Here is a 23311-nt window from a genome sequence, read left to right as displayed (position 1 = left end):
TTTGCACAGATATTCAAATCATAACTACGTGAACGTTCATTATGAATTTAATCCATTAGCTTTGTTACTGATATAAATTCCTGAGTAACGCTGCTGGGAGCAGTCTGCTGTTTTAAATTCTCCTCCAGGAGGGGGCAGCAGTGTTCCTCGTAATAGAAATTCTTACACTCTGAATTTATTTTGTTTTTCTCTGTCCTCCATCCCCCTGAGATTTAAACAAATTCAGTCCACAGTATTTCCTATAAAAGTCAGTGAGAATTCTCCTCCCAATTCAGGAGGATCACCTTTCTGACAGAGAAGGAGACCTGTGTGTGACAATGGAAACAATTGTAGCATTAGCAGTGTTGCTGGGAACATTATCATGTAAGTGAGCATACTGTATTCATATTTTTATTTTAAATTAAAAATGTACTGTGGTGCTTCCCAAAATGTGACTTTTGAATAAGATTAAATTTTCTTTTTTGTTCGTGTTTGCTGGTTGTTTCAATAACTATACTACCTATTGGTATATCTGACCATCGTTTTTATTTTTCTCACTCCAGATGGTCACTGTGATGAACTCATAAGCCAGGCTCTATGGTTGTAAACCAGGAGAGTTTATCTGTCTCCTGTAAAGTCTCATATTCACTGAGCAGCTATAGTATCAATGATCCGACAGCCTGCAGGGAAAGCTCTGGAGGGATTGAGCTAATAGGACGGTTGAAGCCTGATTCAAGATTCACTAAAGAGCAAGTTCACCATCTCCAGAGACACCTCCAGCAGCACAGTGACTTTACAAGCAAGCAGCCTGCAGACTGGAGACACAGCTGTGTATTACTGTGCCCGATACCCACAGTGCAGCAAAGCAACGGCGGACCTGTACAAAAACACATCACACTGAGTGTCAGCACTGAACGCACACACTGCATGTAGCACACACTGCCCTCATATCACCCTTAATATAATTATAGAATTGCTATATAGATATACTATAGATAAATACATTAGTTTTTCTTCTTATGTTCTAAATATCCTTTCTTTTAAAATAATTAAAAGAGACTTTGATCTGAGGCCTGGATTCCATCACATTTGTCCTTCATTTTGGCTTAAATGTGTGTGTTGTTTATTCTTCTCGTAATGTGTTTGGGTATATTTAGGTGATTGCGGAATGCTACTCATATAGGTCGAAGTTAAGCAAATGGAAGGCCAAGCATACACAAAAAACTGATGTCATTTAAAGTAAATAAACAAGAACAGTACATTTTGAGAAATTAACTTGATAACCAAGTATAAACATATCCATTCGGGAGTGTAAGTGTTTTTGAGGGTGAAGTTTTTGGTTTCATCCCCTCTGTCTCATTATGGGCCCAAGTGATGCTGTGGTGAACACCTAAATGAAACACAACATATATGCAGTGTTATCAGTGAAAAAAGGAAAACACAGGCACACTGTTAAGACTCATGCAATGCTCATAAAAATGATATATACAGTACTTCACAATGAAAAATTGATCAAAGTAAGTACTGTTTCAATATTCCAGAATGAGTAAAAATGTACTTTACATTTACTGTTTTATTAATACTACTATCAATGGACAGGTAATACATGTATTATGTGCCTCCTGAAGGTAGTGTATTTGCTTTAAAATATATTTATCTACATAAACATAATTTGAAGTGTGACCCATTTTTTGTTATATTTCATGGGAACATTTTAGAGATATTAAAGTTGTTTATTGTCACTGAGGTCATGGAGGACCACTCAGTGTAATTGAGCACATTGTCACTGCACACTAACAAAAGGTCCAGATACAAACCCAGCTGTTCTTGGTATATCTACAGGATATCTATATGTGACAAATATACTGGGATCACCTAATACTTTCTCCAAAGGAATCACAATCACACAAGAAATATGCTATCATTTACGTTTGTTAACAGAATGAGTCACTTAAAATTAGATGACAGCTTTCGAGTATATTTTTAGGAAACTAGATGGAATGTATTACGTTGCACAGATATTCAAAGCGTAACTCCTTCATACAATACCTACATGTATGCATTCAATCAGAATATGGCAAAGCTACAACATCATCTGCCTATTTCAGTTTTTAAAAACTCCACTGATAAAATCTAATTTATATTCTCCCCATTTTCACTGTGGAGCTCATAACCTAGTAATGGACAGTATAAAAAACCATCCATCTGGCATCGATAACTTTACAAATACCAGAATCATAATCTTTGTGGAGTAAGATTAGAATACATTTGGAAGCATCTTGAGGAACTGCTTACCCATAGCTGGTTGTGTGGACAGTTGGTCAGCCATATTGCAATTTGGCACAAAGACATGAATGGGATAGAAGAATGACCAGTCTCTTTGTACACTTTGTATGAAGATAAAAACTAAAAGAGTTAACTGTCACATTGTATATAACCCTTACTCATGTGAAATAATGAGATAACCCATAAGTCCTGCAAAGATACTGTAATTTGCCTAAATTATTAATACATCGTATACCGGTTAAAATGATCAGGAGGTGATGGACAAACAGGCAACCCTTTGTCAAAAGGGGGAGGGGGGGCAGAGAGAGCATGGTATGGACTGGGATGTAAATTAGCTAATTTTACAATTTGTAAATGGACAGGGGTGTAATATGTCTTTAAACAGTAGGTATATAACAGAATTACACCTGCGATTCTGTACCCTGAGTGCTGAAAGAGAACACCAATCATCCATCCATCATTTACCTCCTCCATATTTCACCGGACCTGAAGACCAGGTGAGTAAAACTTTTTCACAATTTAAGTGTTCAGGTGTTAAAATAAATACGTGCTAAAATAAGTGCTGCTGAATGTTTGCCATTTGAATTCTTCATTTTTATTGGCTGAAAGGGCATACTTAAGGGTTTAAAATTGTACCCTGTATCTGTATTGTCAAATAAAATCACCTACATGACACGAATAGTACTTACTGTGTTGGTTTCCTGACTGCTGGTGCAACCCCCAAGTAGTAATGTTTTTTTCTCTTAAGTAGCCAGAAAGCAATCATCTGAAGCACTCTTTAACTTACAGCTGCTACTAGGACAATGGAATTTGTTTATAAGCCACAGATATAGAGGGGAAATAGCACTAACAATATGGACAAAAATGCTACAGTACATCCATCCATTGGTTAGAATTAAGGGAAAAGAATCATTCAGAGGATCGTGAGATTTTCTCCTGCTGTCTTTATAATTTACATTGAATATCTCAGAAATCCTGCAAGTACGGTACTATGACACTCACGAATCAGTGCACTTTCTGTTAAATTGTTTTTTGTGAAATTAAATTGAAAAAAATTCAAATTGTTTTTACAAGATGAAAGCAATCCAATTATGTTCAGTACAACAAATTCTGAACAAATGCAATACGTATTTTAATCAAATAATTTTCTACACGGATGTGCATCAGTGATTTCAGGACTTTGAAGACCATGGAGAAAAGACTTGTTTTGTTCCTCTTCATCAGGTAAGTATCATAATACACATTGTAAGGTTTAAAAAGGACCAAGTTTAAAAGCTGCACATTAGCTCATTCTGCATGAATTAACTTCTAATGAACATTCCAAATTTACAGTTTATATGGCCGTTACAATAGGTGAGCCCCTTTTTGCTGATGTTTGATGTTTGTTTGATGTTCAAACTCTAAATTCCAATGGTAAAACTGATTGCAGTCTTCTTGAGTCCCACCACAGTGCTGAATGAACATGCTAGGGCTACTTTGCACAAATCTGGTGTTTCTCATCTTTTTTAAATTAGACAGGCTTAATGCAAAAGTATCCACAATATGGACAGATGATTCAACAGGCAATAAAGGTTGATCTTAGTTTACCTTTAGTTTCAGAGTTTAGGCCAGCCTAGGCTTCCAATTGGTCAAAATTGCTGTGTACCCTTATTTTGTCAGTCAGATTTTTAGCATGATTAAAATTCTATATCTATTTGTTACTGAAATTGTTCATTCCTTCTAGAAGAACAAATAATTGTGAATATGAACTTAATTTTGGAGACATAGATTCATTCTTTTTTATTTGATTACTTCATAGAGACCAATGAAATGCACTTATCGCAGTTTAACAGAGAAAAGATAACGAGCTGCTCAAATGTTTGAGCTTTTAATGTTTTGTCTTTTATCTGCAGGGATGTGAAGTTTTATGCAAACACACAGTTGTGGGTAAGATTATACACTTTTATCATACCAGTTTTATGAAGGGGAGAGGGACATTGGATAATATTCATAGACTCGTGCATATTGTTAATTTGGCAGACACATTACCTGATGACTGCGCTGTGTTGTCCCTCGATGCTGAGAAGGCGGTTAGAATGGAATTGGATTTGGGCCCAACTTTATCTCAATGATAAAAGCCTTTTATGGTTGTCCCACAGCTGCACGTTTTACTGGAAACTGGCCGTCTTTTCAGTTACTAAGGGGGACTAGACAGGGTTGTCTGGCCTCTCCTCTTTGCTCTGTCCTTGGATCCCTTGGCACCGGCCATTAAGGAAAGTGGCCCAATCTCTCCAGAACATTATATGCAAACGATTGCCTTAAAAAAAAAAAAATTATATATATATATATATACATATAGAAGTCAGCATAGTACCAGATCCCTGTGTAATACCAGGTCCCTGCCTTTGTCTGCTGTCTGCTCAGTGATGATTCAGTCGTGTCCTTAACTTTGAACCAATGTAGAGTTCTCTTCACTGGTTTCACAGCAGCAAAAAAAAAGCCTTCGCGCTTTGGTTCGAGAGTGATCTTCCTATATATACATATATATACATGATCATTATTTATTTCAAAAGAGGGAAAGGAAGGAATTTTTTTGTTAAGATAGTGTTTCAGAGTCTGTTATTGTGTTTAGTACTTTTAATTATGTGTTTACAGAAGTAATTTCAATTGGTATTATGGGGAACTTGGGTATTATTTAGGCTGAACTAGTACATGGAATCATTGTTACTTAAGAAAAAGTTTTGTTGCTTAATGGGATCAAATACACCTATCCTACTCCCCCTCATTTATACATGTAAAATACCTAGACCGACTTAAAAACTGTGTTCTTTCTTTGTTACTCGTCTCTTCTATATGATCTTCCTATAGAATTTTTCCTGTACAGCAGTGTTAATTGTGTTGCGCCAAAGAATTAGTGTGCATATGTGTTCTAATAAAGAATGTTGATCGTAAAAAAACAAACAAAAAAACAAAAACAAAAAGAGAACATAGCCCTCACACATAGCCCTCACACATAGCCTCCCATTGTTAATTATCAAGCCAAACGATAATGCTCTATAAAGCAATGTTTCCCAGGAAAATGAAACAGTACAGTAGAAAACAACAGTGATCTGTAGAACTGAAGCATGCACAATATGTTGGACTACACATCCACAACACTTGTGCCCAGGATACAGTACAGCAGCTCACTTTGTTTCACTCTTTGATTAATAATGGGTGATATTTGCTTTCTTTTTCAGAGTCTTCACACTTCAATGCCATGCACAGAATGAGCTTTCATTTAATGAGCTGGCAGAACTTTATCCAGAATGGAAGAATCCTGATTGGATGAGGCAAGCTAATGAGGACATTTTGCTTTCGGAAGTCACTATCCCTGGTGCCCATGATGCAACAGCTTTACGCGGTGGAAGGTTTGCAGAATGTCAGGCGTGGAGTTTAGAAGACCAGCTTTCAGCAGGGCTGAGATACTTTGATCTCAGAGTAGATGGCTCACTGCAACTGGTTCATGGACCTATAAAAATGAATATGAAGTTGGCTGAGGTGCTTGGCACCATAGTAAAATTTCTGAAGGAGCACAATAAAGAAACTGTTTTACTTAGAGTGAAGCCAGAAAATAAAAAGGTTACTGTATTTGACAAGACTATGGAATTATTAAATCAAAACAGCATAAAGCCATTTGTATACATGTTAGATGGAAGCAGTGACAACAATCCAAAACTTAAAACTGTCCGAGGAAAGATTGTTTTGCTAAAGCTTCCAGGTAAATTTAATTTTGGGATATCCTATTTTTCTACACATAAAAAAATGAACATGTCGTCAGAAATATTAATAAGAAGCTGGCAATAATAGTTGAACATTTGACTACTGCCACTGAACAATGCAAAGAGACTGTAACTTTGACGTACACCAGCGGGACAGGCCTAAGCTTTCTAACTGCAATACCTGCTCTAATCTATAAACGTACTCCAAAAAATGTGGCCAAGCAGATCAACCCTGAGATAGTGATGGATTTAAAGAATTATTTTAGAGACAACTGCCTTGGCATAATCGCTATGGACTTTCCTGGACCCGAACTGATTGCTACAATCATACAATATAACTTCCTTGATGAGAATAATAATAATAATAATAATAATAATAATAATAATAATGATAATAATAATAACAACAACAACAACAACAATAAGAATAATAATAATAATAAAAAACTCAAACAGTAATGATGGAATTCCTGTGACCATGTTCATATAGCAACAACATACTATTTGCACCAGTCATCTTCTACACAGTTCAGCCATTTTAATACCTGGTTCAAACAGTCACTCTGGCAGAGCAAACATAAGAAATCCTGAGTAATACTGTGCTGACATCAATTTTGAAATAATAAAATCCCAAAAGGCTGGATAGACCCACTCTGAATGATTTCCTTTATATTTTTTGTTTAGAGGCAATGGTGTATGGGAGTTGTTGCATATGTATTGTTATAACAAGAAATTAATAAAATGAGTCCACAAAAATAATGAGTCTCTCACTCATTCATCATTTCAGCCGTCACGAGAGAGTGTTTGCGACACAAGTATAAGATAAGATATATATATATTTTTTTTATTATTGAACCCCGTGAGGTAATTGGTCCTCTCCATTTGACCCATCCTAGTTACTTAGGAGCAGCGGGCAGCCACAGTGCAGCGCCCGGGGCCCAACTCCAGTTCTGAGGCCAGTGCCTTGGTCAAGGGCAACTGCAGGAGCGCACCTAACATGCATGTCTTTGAGTGTGGGAGGAAACCGGAGTACCTGGAGTAAACCCACGTGAACACGAGGAGAACATGCAAACTCCACACAGAGACGAACCTCCTTTTTGTGAGGCAACAGTGCTAACCACTAACAGCTAACAGTACTTCAACTCTCAGTCTCCTCATCTTGTGAGCTGAACTCTCTCTGATCTAAATTCCAGAGTGATGCTGGTGGAAGCGGTCTGCAGTTTTTTTCATTCAGCTCCAGGAGGGGGCAGCAGTGCTCCTCATAATGGACATTCTGACTTTCTGAATTTCTTTTGTTTTTCTCCTTCCTCCAACCCCCAGAGATTTAAACAAATTCAGTTGATAGTGTTTACCATAAAAGCCACTGAGAATTCTCCTCCCAACACAGGAGCATCACCTGTTAGACAGAGAGGAAGATCTGTGTGTGACAATGGGAGCTTTTATAGCATTAGCAGTGTTGCTGGGGTCTTTATCTTGTAAGTGAACATGCCATATTCATATTTTTAATTTAAATAAAAATTATTATGTAACATTTTAAAAATGTTTTAATTTTAAATAATGTAAAAAAAGGTCATTTTTTTGTGTGTTTCCATAATTTTATTGCTTTTAGATGTGTGCAGCAATACCTTTTCTATTTATGTCTCCACAGATGGTCACTGTGTTGAACTCACACAGCCAGGCCCTATGGCTGTAAAACCAGGGCAGCCTTTATCTATCTCCTGTAAAGTCTCTGGGTATTCCCTGACTGATATCAGCTATGCTACACACTGGATCAGACAGCCTGCAGGGAAAGCTCTGGAGTGGGTGGGAGGCATATGGTCGGATGGAAGCACTGAAGCACAAGATTCACTAAAGAACAAGTTCACCATCACCAGAGACACCTCCAGCAGCACAGTGACTTTGCAGGGGAGCAGCCTGCAGACTGGAGACACAGCTGTGTATTACTGTGCCCGACAGTCACAGTGAGAGAAAGTAATGTGGGAGTGATACAAAAACTGCTTCAGACTTCAATTCACACAGTCAGCAACAGAAACAGTATTTCTTATATATGAATTCCCTGTATCCAGAAGTTTTAACCTAATATCAACAATTGAAATAAGCAAATTTAGATTCCTAAGAATATATTTTTTTCACAACAAATATCAATGACGTTTTTATAAAGAATACCTGAATGTAGAGTAAGCTGAAAATATGTCAGAAACTGAACATGAAGAAGGAGAAGTAAAACACCATGGGAAAACATTTCAAAAGGGTCAAAACTGGAGAATAAATTACTCCAGGTGAAAATCGCATTTGAGCAGGCATTTAGATGCACATTCATGGGTTATTGGTTGTAGCTGAATATGGTTTACATATCGAATAACATTGCAACAGTTTCCTATGGTAAAATACACTTGGAGATGATTCTGTTGAATGTGCTTAGTTCTGGGAAATATAAGTTGGAATTATTGTTATTGGGTCTTCTCTCTGCACCAATCACAAAAATCTAAACCTGAGCACAATCACAGGGACACTGTACTGAAGAAGATTCAGCTGTTCGGATAGGATTTTAAATTGACATCCTGACTCACTGCTGTCATTAAATATTCCATGACACCCATCACCATAAGAGTTGTTGGGGGGGGCAGGGAGGCTGATCAGAATATACCTGGTGATCAGTATATTATTTGAGCTGCTCTTACACGCTCAGATTACTTTCCTCTGGTTTAAATGGTTCTCTGCGAGCAGCATATTTCAGTTTTTACATTTCCTTTAAAGTATCTGCTGACAAATAACTCATTTTAGACTGAAAATCAGTACTTCTGTTCATCTAAAAAAATATAGTTTCTATGGGACTGAATACCTTCTTTAGGCAGTATATATCTGGATATCAGGATATTATATGAGCCACTCTTACACACTGAGACAACATTCATTTGTTTAAGGTGTCCTCTGAACAGCACTACAGTGAAGATCACACTGCTGCAGACAAGATGCTTTGGAGCAGCAGGAATTAAGCAGAGCTGCATGGCTACTGAACATGGAACATGGCTCTTTAAATAATGCCATTTCCCTCTTGACTGTAATGCATATTATATGGGAAAACATGAACTACAACCTTACAATCTAGCAGTTTTCATATTATATTTGCAGTCTACAGCTCTGACTGCTCTATTTAAACAGTGTGTGATCTGCCCACCCAGTGAGGAGGAGTTCATGCAAACTCTGAGCTCTTCCTTCTACATTTACCTCTCTGCACTGAGGGAGGAGGGACTGTGGTAGGAGACTGACTGTAGGACTATAATCACAGACTGCATTCAAAGACTTTCACGATGACTGTCATAACCAGCCTGCTCCTGATTTCAGTATTCTTTACAAGTATATTTAAATATCTCATTCCCATAGTTTTTACTGAAAGATTATATTGTGAGGTTGTGGATTGTGAGTTCTGAATCTCTCTTAATTTCACAGGTGTTAAAAGTCAGACACTGACTGAGTCTGAACCAGCAGTTAAAAAGCCTGGAGAATCCCACAAACTGACCTGGTTGGGTTGGGATATCAGTATGACAGCTCTAACGTGCACCACGCCCAGTCTATTCAGGGAAGATTCACCATCTCCAGAGACAACAGCAAGAACCAGCTGTATTTACAGATGAACAGGCTGACAGCTGAAGACACTGCTTTGTATTACTGTGCCAGAGACACACAGTGAGAGAGAGTGAGCGGAGAGCCACACAAAAACCTCTTCCCCTTTATCACACAGTGCTAATGTAAATAACTGGATTTACTGGCCGAATTAAAAAACAATACATTTTTTAAATGAAAAATAAATATCAAATAATGTTGGTGTCCATAATTTATTGGATACACATGTCTACATCAGAAGGAAAATAAGCATGTTCCCATAAGCTTTTCATATTGATCAGATAATGATGCAATTTTGGTGCAACAAAAGCTGAAAGACCTCCTCCACTCAAAAACGTGTTTTCTTACTGTCAACTCCTTTTGGAAGCATACCTTTCACTATGCAGATTGATTTTTGAGCAGAACTTGTCACCAGAGCATCTGTTTCACGTTCTTCCATGGAAGGCGAAGAGCATCTACTTACTTCCCTGTAAATTGTGCTGATAGGATTTAAAACTGACATCCCAACTCACTGCTGTCATTAAATATTCCCTGACGCCCATTGCCATAAGTGTAGGTGAGAATCAGGGATGCTGATCAGATTATATGTTTGTTATATGAAGCGCACAATAAAGCCTGTGTGCATCTCAGAATTGCAGACTGTGTGGTTTGTAGGGAGAGGAACATTAAAACCAATCACATTGTTGTTGAGGCAAAAGTGTACAGTAAGATTACAGATTTGTACAGAGTACCATTCAGTAGTATTTCTCTTTATGTAAATTAGCACATCACTTAGTACATCACATTTGCATTTTCAAATAGTTTACGCCAACACTAGTTCCTGATACAATGCTACCGGTTTTAGTCATATCTGTTATTTACTAATAAAAACACAATATAAACAGATATATTGAGATATACACCTGCTTTTTCATGTGAGCACAAACATTTACAAATATCTGCTGTCATTTGTTTTCCCTGAAGTTACCAAGAAAATGAGAAGGGCAGCACTCTTTTGTGTTTTCATCAATCTAGTTGGAATGTTGTACATTGCGCAGATAATCAAATCATAATATCCTGAACATTCACTCGGTATTAACCCATAAGAAATGTTACAGATCAAAAGTCCAGAGCAATGGTGGTGGAAGCAGTCTTCTGTTTTTTTAATCCTATTCCAGGAGGGGGCAGCAGTCCTCCTCATAATGGATATTCATACCCTCTGAATTTATTTTGTTTTTCTTCTTCCTCCAACTCCTAGAGATTTAAACAAATTCAGTCCACTGTATTTCCTATAAAAGCCACTGAGAATTCTCCTCCTAACGCAGTAGCATCACCTGTAAGACAGGGAGGTAGATCTGTGTGTGACAATGGGCGCTATTGTAGTATTAGCTGCGTTGCTGGGAACTTTATCTTGTAAGTGAGCAAGCTCTATACATATTTTGTATTTTAAAATGTAAAAATGATGTGATGTTTTCCAAAGTTTTACTTTAAAATAAGGAGTTTCTTTTTGTTTCCATGAGCATATTGAATACTGAAATATTCACAAATGTTTTTTTTACTTCTGTCTGCACAGATGGTCACTGTGTTGAACTCACACAGCCAGGCTCTATGGCTGTAAAACCAGGAGAGTCTCTGACCATCTCCTGTAAAGTCTCTGGGTATTCCCTGACTGATAGCAGCTACTGTACAAACTGGATCAGACAGCCTGCAGGGAAAGCTCTGGAGTGGGTTGGATATATATGCTCTAGTGGAAGCACTGGATACCAAGATTCTCTGAAGAGCAAATTCATCATCACCAGAGACACCTCCAGCAACACAGTGTTTTTACAAGGGAGCAGCCTGCAGACTGGAGACACAGCTGTGTATTACTGTGCCCGACACACACAGTGCAGTAAAGCCACAGCAGACCTGTACAAAAACCCACCCTGATGAGTGTAGTGGCAGAGCGCAAACGTTTAAGAGCTCTATGAAGTTCATGTCCCAAGTGGTCGGTACATGAATTAAAGTATTGTCTATCGTTTGTGCTATGTTTGCACTGATGAAATGTAAATCCCATAATGGTTTATGACCTGTGTTTGTAACTCAAAATTTGGAAATTGAATTGCCAGTTGGAGAGTATGCATTGTAGATTTGAATATTCTTTTTCTAGATTGTTTGTCTAAAGATCCAGCTGCATAAATGGACTGTATTTAAAAAAATATAATTCACATTGACTGCTTTTATTGTGAAACCATTAATGCCGAGGTAATAAATGCATTATGAACATCCAGAAGGTGAGTGCTTTATGAAAGCCTAATTCCTTTATAAATAAAATAGAATGAAACCCATTTCTGACACACTTTATCGCTACATTTGAGAGGCATGTACTGTAGTTAGTTATTGCCGCTTACATAAAGGAGATCTGCTCCACAGTACAATTTATGTACAGTACATGAAAATGAGTAGCTCATTACTGTACTCAAATAAAAGGACCAGAAACAAACCTTCCCGTTATTGGAATATCTCCAGTTTATCTGTATACAGCAATATACTGAGATCACTTCACATTAGTCCCCAGAGAAGCACAACAAAGCACAAAATCTGCTGTCATATTTGTGTTTCAAGTAGTTAATTATTTTTAACCTGGGTAATATATAGAGAATAAGACAAGACAGCCCTCTAGATGGAATGTATGACATCTTGCAGATATTCATATCATATCTATGTCAACATTCATTCCGAATGTAATCCCTCATCATTTTTACTGGTCTAAATTCCTGACTAATTCCGGTGAGAGCGGTCTCCTATTTTTAATCTCCTCCAGAAGGGGGCAGCAGTGCTCCTTTTTGTAGTTATCCTGCAGTCTCTGACTTTGCCTCCCTGAAGTTGTGTTGTTTTTTGTCTTCTTCTAAGACTGTGCATTACTGAAACATAAGCATTAAACACTTGTTGCAGTAGACAACTCAACCATTATAGGTGAGCTTCATTATTGCCATTATATAAATAGTAATAACATGATCGTTCATTGGAGTGAAATTTAATCAACCCATGAGCATTGTATTTTATCTACATTATTTAGCTATTACAACTATTTAGCTGTAATAGTGTTGGAAGCAGCTTGCTGTTTCTAGTTCAACTCCAGGTGGGGCATCATAACATCAAAATATTGGCATAAGACATGTATTAATAACACAGGGTTTTGGACACTCTCATTAGACTGACTGGTGATGTTCTGAGTACTGGGGAGCTCCTGACTCCACTCTCCCACCCTCACCTGCCAGGAAACTCCCAGCATTCATTATGAATAATAATGCAATAATCAGCCATGGAAGAGAGACACATGGCTGTAATTATGGAGAATACTTATGACTGCTATATGATCTGCACCCCATCTACAGCTCTGTCTGCTCTATTTAAACAGTGTGTGATCTGCCCACCCAGTGAGGAGGAGTTCATGCAAACTCTGAGCTCTTCCTTCTATATTTACCTCTCTGCACTGAGGGAGGAGGGACTGCTGTTGGAGGCTGACTGTAGGACCATCATCACAGACTGCAGTCAACGACTTTCAACATGACTGTTATAACCAGCCTGCTTCTGATTACAGTGTTCTTAAAAAGTAGGTTTGAATCTGTCATACATTTAATATTTACTAAAATTGTATTTGTGAGGTCGTGTGTTCTAAGACTTTTTTTCATTTCACAGGTGTTAAATGTCAGACTCTGACTGAGTCACAACCAGCAGTTAAAAAGCCTGGAGAATCCCACAAACTGACCTGCACAGCCTCTGGGTTCACATTCAGCAGCGATGCAATGAATTGGATCAGACAGGCTCCTGGGAATGGACTGGAGTGGGTTGCCTACATTGGCACATCTAGTTCACCCATCGACTATTCCAAATCAGTTGAGGGAAGATTCATTATATCCAGAGATGACTCCAACAGCAAGCTGTACCTGCAGATGAACAGGCTGACAGCTGAAGACTCTGCTGTGTATTACTGTGCCAGAGACCCACAGTGAGAGAAGTCAAGCCTGAGCCCTGACAATAACTCTCTACATGAAACTGTCACCACAGCAGACTTCAGGGAATTCATGTTTTTAATGCCCCTACAGAGAGTTTGAATATTGAAAGTCAACTTGCTATTTTTATCTCTGTAAGGGAGAGACATTATTTATTTTGATAGTTAATGTACATTTAATTTAATATTTTGTTTTGAACTGAACATTTACTCTATGGATAATGCACACTCTTCACTGACTTAAAGAAATAAACAGCACAGTGATAAACAGTTGAAGAAAGCACTGGAACAGTGTATGATGTTGTTACATGAGAGACGTTCCTCAACAGGTCCAATCTAACATTTCTATGTGCGACATATTATATTTGTATTTACTCCTAACTAATAACAGCCAATGCGCTGTCATATTTGTTTAATCTATAGTAGCTTAATGAATACCAAGTACTTCAGCCCTCAGTCTCCTCATCTTATGAGCTGAACTCTCTCTAAAACATTCACATACAAAGACTGTGACTGATTTCATAGCTTTAATGTCATTTCCTGTGTAATTTGTGTCTGCAGTTTACATTAAATTGTATTAAGCTGTTGTGTTCCTTCTAAAGGTGCGATTAATAGTAATTCAGTTATGCATAATAAATCTGTGATCCGTTTGTATTATACCTTATTGGTAAATTTTAGAGACATGTAAAGTTACTTATTATCATTGAGGTAAAAGAGTACAGTAAGAGTGCAGATTTTGTATAGAGTACAGTTCAGTACCATTTCTCTACATGTAAATTAGCACATAGTCCATCCATCCCATTAGCATTATAAATTAGTTTACGCAAACAGCAGTACCAGATCCAATGCTAGTGTTCTTGTCATACCTGTAATGCATTAATAAAACAAACTACATAAACAGATATATTGAGATATACTCCTCATTTTTCATTGGAGCACAAACATATACAAAGATCTGCTGTCATTTATTTTCCTTGTGGTTACCGTTTGTCACCCAGAAAATAAGATAAGACAGCACTACTGTGTGTTCTTATCAATCGAGTTGGAATGTTTTATATTGCGCAGGTATTCAAATTATAACGTCTTGAATATTAATTCGACATGAACCCATAAGCATTGTTACTGATATTAAATTCTGGAGCAATGCTGGTGGAAACAGTCTGCTGTTTTTAATTATCCTCCAGGAGGGGGCAACAGTGCTCTTCATGAAGGATACTCTGACCCTCCGAATCTTCCTCCAACTCTCTGAGATGTAAACAAATTCAGCCCACATTATTTACTATAAAAACCACTGAGACTTCTCCTCCCAACACAGGAGCATCCCCTGTAAGGCAGAGAGAGAGATCTGTGTCACAATGAGAGTTATTGTAGCATTAGCTGTGTTGCTGGGAGCTTTATCATGTAAGTGAGCATGCTACATTCCTATTTGAATTGTAATTAAGATTCTTCTGGGAAATCCTCCAAAGATTTACTTCTAGATAAAATAAAATGAGTTGTCTATTAGTTTTTGCAGTTAATTGCGTAGTAATAATGCATATTAATGTACTCACAAATACCTTTTATTTCTGTTTCCACAGACATTTGCTGTGTTGAGCCAGGCTCTATGGTTGTAAAACCAGGAGAGACTTTATCTGTCCCCTGTTAAGTCTCATATTCATTTACCACTGATTACATAGCCTGGATCCGACAGCCTGCAGGGAAAGCACTGGAGTGGATTGTATATATAGCATGGGGTGGTAGCACTGCTTATAAAGATTCACTAAAGAGCAAATTCACCATCACCAGAGACACCTCCAGCAGCACAGTGACTTTGCAGGGGAGCAACCAGCAGACTGGAGACACAGCTGTGTATTACTGTGCCCGATACACACAATGCAGCAAAGCCACAGCAGACCTGTACAAAAACCCTGATGAGTGTAGTGGCAAAACACAATCATTTAAGAGCTCTGTGAAGTTAGCACCCCTAGTGATAGAATATGAATTAAAATGTTTTCCATCATTTGTGTACCATTTGTGCTGATGAAATGCAAATCCCATAATGGTTCAGGACCTGTATTTGTAGCTGAAAAGCTGTAGGTTCAGTTCCCAGCAGAAATTTTAGACACATGTAGTTTGTTATTGCCACTGATGTTAACAAGATATGCTCCTCAGTACAATTTATGTATATGTAAATGAGCAGATTATCACTGTACTCAAATAAAAAGTCAAGATATAAACCTTCCTGTTCTTGGTACATCTACAGGATGTCCGTAGACAACAATTAACTGGGATCACTGGATATTAGCTTACAGAGAAACATAAAGATGCACAAAATGCTCCTCATTGTGGATTCAGTCCCCAGAGAATTTCCTATAAAATTCATACACAACGTAAGCTTCACCTTTAAGACAGAGAGGGAGGATCTCACACCGCAGTCCTACTAAAAAAAAGCTCTGCCCCCTTTTCTGTTTAAATATGACCACAGCCTCTAAGCCCTGGACAGGTGAGAAGAGCAGCTCACTGCAGCTCATCTGCAGCACAAACCATGTTCCCTGCATCTCTGCAGAAGGTCCTGGCAGCTGCATCCTGTGTGTTTCTGTTTCTGTCCAACTGCTTAAAACCAGAGGAACGCCCCACCCAAAAATAAATTAAAAGAAGAATTCTGGCTTTGGCCTCTGCCTACTGCCACACAGTCTTAGGGTTTTTTTATTGAAATGTTGTGAAATTCAAAATTTTTCTTTCTTAAAGTGTCCATTCACAGGTTTCGCTCAGTCAGTCTGAATCAGAAGTGAGGGCAACAGTGCGTTGTCTAAAGTTCTAAAAATACACTACCACTGTATCTTCAATTATCAGTAATTACACTGTATATTTTAATGCATCATTAAAAACATGTATTGCATTCATGAGATAGTCCTGAGACAAACAATTATTCAAAATACTATAATATCATTTCAATGATGTGTAATTATATATCAAAACAACATCTGAAACTTCATTTAGCTTCTTCACAATGCTTAAGAATTTTAAAGGAAATCTACCACAAATTCAGGTGAAATAGTGGCAGAAGCAGCCTGCTGTTTCTAATTCTCCTCCAGGAGGGGGCACCCTATTATCAAAATATTAGCACAAAATATGTATTATAAATACAGGGTCAAGAATTTAACACTGGATATCAGGATGCTTTCTATATTGTGTGATCGTATGATGTCTGTCTTGGACACTCGCATTAGATTGACTTGTGATGAACTGAGTACTGGGGAGCTCCTGACTCCACTCTCCCACCCTCATCTGCCAGGAAACTCCCTGCATTCACTATGAATAATAATGCAATAATCAGCCATGGAAGAGAGACCCATGGCTGTAATGATGGACAATACTTATAACTGCTATATGATCTGCACCCCATCTACAGCTGTGTCTGCTCTATTTAAACAGCGTGTGATCTGCCCACCCAGTGAGGAGGAGTTCATGCAAACTCTGAGCTCTTCCTTCTACATTTACCTCTCTGCACTGAGGGACTGTTGTCAGAAACTGACTGAAGGACTATCATCTCATACTGCAGTCCCCGACTTTCATCATGACTGTTATAACCAGCCTGCTTCTGATTTCAGTATTCTTTACCAGTATGTTTAAATTTCTCATTCCTTTAGTTCTTACTAAAATGTTGATTTGTGATGTAGTGGATTGTGAGTTCTAAGTATTTCTCAATTTTACAGGTGTTAAAAGTCAGACACTGACTGAGTCTGAACCCGCAGTCAAAAAGCCTGGAGAATCCCACAAACTGACCTGTACAGCCTCTGGGTTCACATTCAGTGGTTATGGTATGCACTGGATCAGACAGGCTCCTGGGAAGGGGCTGGAGTGGGTTGCTTACATTAGCTATAGCAGTGGCACCATCTACTATTCCCAGTCTGTTCAGGGACGATTCACCGTCTCCAGAGACAACAGCAAGAACCAGCTGTATTTACAGATGAACAGGCTGGCAGCTGAAGACACTGCTGTGTATTACTGTGCCAGAGACCCACAGTGAGAGAGAGTGAGGGGAGAGCCGCACAAAAACCTCTTCCCCTTTATCACACAGTGCTACTGTATAGAACTTGATTTACTGGCCAAATTAAATAATACATTTTTTAAATGAAAAATAAATATCAAATAGTGTTGGTGTCCATAGTTTGTTGGATACACATGTCTACATCAGAAGGAAAAGAAACATGTTCCCATAAGCTTTTCATATTGATCAGATAACAATGCAATTTCTTGTGAAACATAAGCTTAAAAATATCCTCCACTCAAAAATATGATTTCTTACTGTCAACTCCTTTTGGAAGCATGCCTTTCACTATGCAGATTGATTTTTGAGCAGAACGTGTCACCAGAGCGCCGTTTTCACATTATTCTACTAAAGGCGAAGAGCATCTCCTTACTTCCCTAAAAATTGTTTTGATAGGATTTTAAATTGACATTTCGAGTCACTACTGTCATTAACTATTCCCTGACTCCCATTGCCATAAGTGTAGGTGAGAATCAGGGATGCTGATCAGAATATATGTTTGTTATATGAAGTGCACAATAAAGCCTGTGTGCGTCTCAAAATTGCAGTCTGTGTGGTTTGTAGGGAGAGGAACATCAGAACCCATCACGTTGTTGAGGCAAAAGAGTAGAGTAAGAGTGCAGATTTTGTATAGAGTACAGTTTAGTACCATTTCTCTTCATGTAAACTAACACATTGCTTAGTCCATCCCATTAGCATTATAAATGAGTTTACGCAAACAGCAGTTCCTGATACAATGCTACCTGTTCTTGTCATACCTATAATTCATTAATATTAAACACTATATAAACAGATATATTGAGATATAATCCTCGTTTTTCATTGGAGCACAAACATATACAAAGATCTGCTGTCATTTGTTATCCCTGAAGTTATCAAGAAAATGAGAAGAGCAGCTGTGGCAAACAAGCTTGCCACAGGCCACCGAAGTGGCTTTCCAAGGGGCCCTCCAGCACAGAGACACAGGGAGATGATGTTCAAATAGTCCACATTTATATACAATGGTTTGGCAAGATGTTACTGCCAAGGAGCAGCTGTTAAAACACTGTCATGGCAGAGAGGCTCCCCTGTGTGGGTGGGGATGGCAGATTTAACCTGTGCGCACTGATTACCGGACTACGCACAGGTGCAGCCACCCCTGTTCCTGGGTCCAATTAGCCTGGCCAATTATCTAATTAATAACCAATTATCTAACTAGCCAGGTCTAATTAACTTGACCCAGGGCAGGTGTGGCTGCTTAAACCAGCCATCCCCACACCACAGCAGCACTCTTTTGTGTTTTTATCAATCTAGTTGGAATGTTGTACATTGCGCAGATATTCAAATCAAAATATCTTGAACATTCATTCGGTATTAACCCATAAGTAATGTTACAGATCAAAAGTCCAGAGCAATGTTAGTGGAAGCAGTCTTCTGTTTTTTTTATTCTATTCCAGGAGGGGGCAGCAGTCCTCCTCATAATGGATATTCATACTCTCTGAATTTATTTTGTTTTTCTTCTTCCTCCAACCCCTAGAGATTTAAACAAATTCAGTCCACTGTATTTCCTATAAAAGCCACTGAAAATTCTCCTCCCAACACAGAATCATCACCTGTAAGACAGAGAGGGAGATCTGTGTGTGACAATGGGTGCTGGTGGAAGCAGTCTGCTGTTTTTAATCATCCTCCAGGAGGGGGCAGCAGTGCTCTTCATGAAGGATACCCTGACCCTCTGAATTTACTGTTTTTCTCCTTGCTCCCCAGAAGTTTAAACTAACTCAGCGCACAGCGTTTCCTATAAAAGCCACTGAGACTTCTCCTCCCAGCACAGGAGCATCACCTGTTAGACAGAGAGGGAGATCTGTGTGTGACAATCGGAGTTCTTATAGCATTAGCAGTGTTGCTGGGAAATTTATCTCGTAAGTGAACATGCCGTATGCTGCACAAAAACCTCTTCATCTTCATCACACAGAGCTACAGCACAGAGCCCTGGAATGAACTCTGCTGTATGAAGTGAAACTCAGGGTTTCTACTGTAAATATCTCTGAAGTGTTCTCCTCTTTAGGTCTCATTTATACTATCAGATGATGAATAATTTTTGGTCATCTTTCAAATACCCTTTTGAGTCACCTTTAAACCAGCAGGTTGTAACTGTGTTCTGGCATTCCAATATTCAATATGGATTCTGATCAAGGTGACAACAGAAAAAATTGGCTTTTCTCAGTGTCATTTCAAGGACCTTTGCAAGGACATTTAAAACTTCCCGTGAATCCTGCATGAATGTATTATGTACATACATTAATATTTCCCCAATGTGAAATTAATACTGATAATTTTATCACACATTAGCAAATTTCTTTGATCTTATACGTGATAAATTTCTCACATCATATTCTGAAGTCCTGTAATATAATCGCCCTGTGGAATAAATGTGAGGCTTCATTACACCCTCCCATGTTCGAAAACAAGTGATTCAAAGTGATTTATTTCATGGAGTTTAGACCCAAACTGACTCATGCAAGCACACTGCAATCCTTTCACTGAACACAAAATGTCCATCTCACAATTATTACTAAAGGATTGACCATGCACAGTATAAATGTCTAATAAGCATAAAATCATGTAAAATTATCTCTAAAAGCCCCAAAGGTGTTTGTAAAATATACAAAATGCATTCCTTCATTTGCTGGAATTCAACCCACAGTTCACTTAATTTCTTATATTGTGGGTAGAAATTTCGATAAATTATATTTTTTACTGTTCATTCATTTTTGCTTGTGTCTGTTCCTGCATGGGTTTTTAAAAAAATTTTTAATTACGAACCTCTAAGGGAGGCTTTAGAGTACAATCATCAATTGCCACATCCATTCAGTCTCATCGCAGTAAATCCTAATATTAATGAAACAGGCAAAGTAGACTGTAGATTGTTGAGTAGGGTTATAGACATAAAAGTGTTTTGTATTGAACATAAGAAACACAGTCTGTCTCTGCAGCACCTGTGAGTTTCCTGTCCTGTTGCTTCTACACTGTTGTGAGTGTGATCAGCAGTGCTCCTCACTCTGCCATCCCCTAGAGGAGGGTCCAGTGTAAATCTCCCACTGCTATAAATGGAGCCAGTGTCAGTGTGAGAACCAGAGCAGCAGTCAGTGGGACTCAGTCTGTGCTTTAACTCAGTGCTTCTCCTTCTCTCCTGCAGTCATGAAGCTCCTACCAGCCCTGCTGCTGCTCACAGCATTCACTCTCTCAGGTTTCTCTCTCTTATTCTCTCTCCTCTCTTTCTTTCTCTGTGCTTCTTCCATGTATCACATCTGAAATCTGACTTTTATTTTAATTACAGGTGTTCAGGGTGAGATTGTCTTGACAGAATCTGAAGCAGTGGTAAAGAGACCAGGAGAATCTCACAAACTGACCTGTACAGCCTCTGGGTTCACATTCAGCAGCTACTATATGGCCTGGATCAGACAGGCTCCTGGGAAGGGACTGGAGTGGGTGGCCAACATCCGTGGTGATAGTGGCAGCATAAATTATGCCACGTCTGTTAAAGGAAGATTCACCATCTCCAGAGACAACAGCAAGAACCAGCTGTATTTACAGATGAACAGCCTGACAGCTGAAGACACTGCAGTGTATTACTGTGCCAGAGACCCACAGTGAGAGAGAGTGAGGGGAGAGCTGCACAAAAACCTCTTCCCCTTTACCACACAGAGCTACAGCACAGAGCCCTGGAATGAACTCTGCTGTATGAAGTGTAACTCAGGGTTTCTATTTTAAATAACTCTGAAGTGTTCTGTTCTTTAGGTCTCATTTATACTATCACATGATTAGTAAGTCTTGGTCAACTTTCATCTTTCACAGTGTTTCTGTTTTAAACATCTGACTGCTGATAATTCTAGACCATCAACCCTCTTTAAGTCACCTGCAAACCAGCACACTGTAAACCTTTTCTGTCTCTACAATATTGGATACAGATTCCAATCAAAATGAGAAGTCCAAGTAAATTTAAATTCAAAAAAATGTTTACATTTACAAAAACCTCACAAGGATATTTTTAAATTCACACAAATAGTGCATAAATTGCACTGGAAAAGTGTTTTTTGTTGTTACACGAGAGACATTCCTCAAAAGGTCCAATTTGCCATATCGATGTTTGACACTTTATATTTACATTCACTCGAAAAGAAAAGCAGCAACACTTCCATTAAATTTGTCTAAACTGCATTAGCATGATGAATATACTTCAGCCCTCAGTTTCCTCATCTTGTATGCTGAACTCTCTCTAAAACCTTGATAGTGCAAAGACTGTGACTGATGTCATGCCACTACTTGTGCAGTTTGTAACTGTAAATAACATATTGTGTTGCTTTTAAATTTCTATTAGTTACCCACTCAGTTGCAGAAAATGTAAGAAGTGCTATAATACTTTTTAGGTAAACCGTAGAGACATCTAACGTTATTCATTGTCATTGAAGTAAAAGAAGACCACTAGGTATAATACCTACATTCATAAATGAGCACATTATCACTGTACGCTAAAAGAGGTCCAGATACAAACGCGCCTGTTCTAGGTGTATCTGTAATCAATGATGAGCGCAGACATGATGAGATATACTGACATCACCTGCTTTTTCACAGCTGTAAATTGTGTTAGTTTTTATTCTATAGCTACATTATGAGGATAATAACACAGTAAAATCCAAGAAGTAAATGAGTGCTCTAATCAGATTTAGTGCACTTTTACCAATATTTATGGAATGTGTCACATTGCAAAAATATTCAAATCATAACTACAGGAGCATTCGGAACATAACCTATAAGAATTGTAACAGTATCCACCGTCCATAATAGTGCTGGTGTGAATAGCCTGCTGTATTTTATTCTCCTCCAGGAGGGGGCAGCAGTGCTCCTTAGAATTTATTTTGTTTATCGTCTCCCTCCAGCCCCCAGAGATTTAAACAAATTTAGTCCACAGTGTTTACCATAAAAGCCACTGAGAATTCTCCTCCCAACACAGGAGCATCACCTGTAATACAGAGAGAGAGATCTGTAAGTCACAATGGGAGCTATTGTAGCATTAGCTGTGTTGCTGGGAGCTTTATCATGTAAGTGAGCACGCTATATTCCTATTTGAATTGTAATTAAGATTTTTCTGTGAAATCCTCCAAAGATTTACTTTTAGATAAAATAAAATGAGTTGTCTATTATTTTTTGCAATTGGTTGTGTAGTTATTTTGCTTATTGATGTACTCACAAATATCTTTCATTTCCATCTCCACAGACGTTCGCTGTGTTGAACTCACACAGCCAGGCTCTATGGCTGTAAAACCAGAACAGTCTCTGACCATCTCCTGTAAACTCTCTGGGTATTCTGTGACTGATCGCAGCTATGCTACAGGCTGGATTAGACAGCCTGCAGGGAAAGCTCTGGAATGGATCGGGCGATATTGGGTGGGTGGGGGAACTAACCAATATGCTTATAAAGATTCCCTGAAAAGCAAGTTCACCATCTCTATAGACACGTCCAGTAACACCGTATCTTTACGAGGGAGCAGCCTGCAGACTGGAGACACAGCTGTGTATTACTGTGCCCGAGACCCACAGTGCAGCAAAGCAACGCTAGAGCTGTACAAAAACACATCACACTGAGTGTCACCACTGAACACACACACTCTACCTGCATGTAGCGCTCACTGGCCTCATATT

The 23311-nt window shown here is 38.5% G+C and overlaps 1 long non-coding RNA gene and 1 pseudogene across 1 annotated transcript; both read left to right on the top strand.

Annotated features, from left to right (window-relative positions):
* Positions 1-2630: 2630 nt before the first annotated feature.
* Positions 2631-6750, top strand: LOC135248738 (1-phosphatidylinositol phosphodiesterase-like; annotated as a pseudogene).
* A 3562-nt stretch (positions 6751-10312) lies between these two features.
* LOC135248740 (uncharacterized) lies at positions 10313-11553 on the top strand. Its single transcript, XR_010328482.1, has 2 exons — positions 10313-11021; positions 11182-11553. It is a non-coding gene; the product is annotated as an uncharacterized LOC135248740 (long non-coding RNA).
* The last annotated feature ends 11758 nt before the right edge of the window (positions 11554-23311 follow it).

Source organism: Anguilla rostrata, chromosome 2 (genome assembly GCF_018555375.3).
Source record: "Anguilla rostrata isolate EN2019 chromosome 2, ASM1855537v3, whole genome shotgun sequence".
NCBI lineage: Eukaryota > Metazoa > Chordata > Actinopteri > Anguilliformes > Anguillidae > Anguilla > Anguilla rostrata.
Note: the sequence above shows the minus strand (reverse complement) of the source record. Positions and strands in the feature narration are given on the sequence as shown.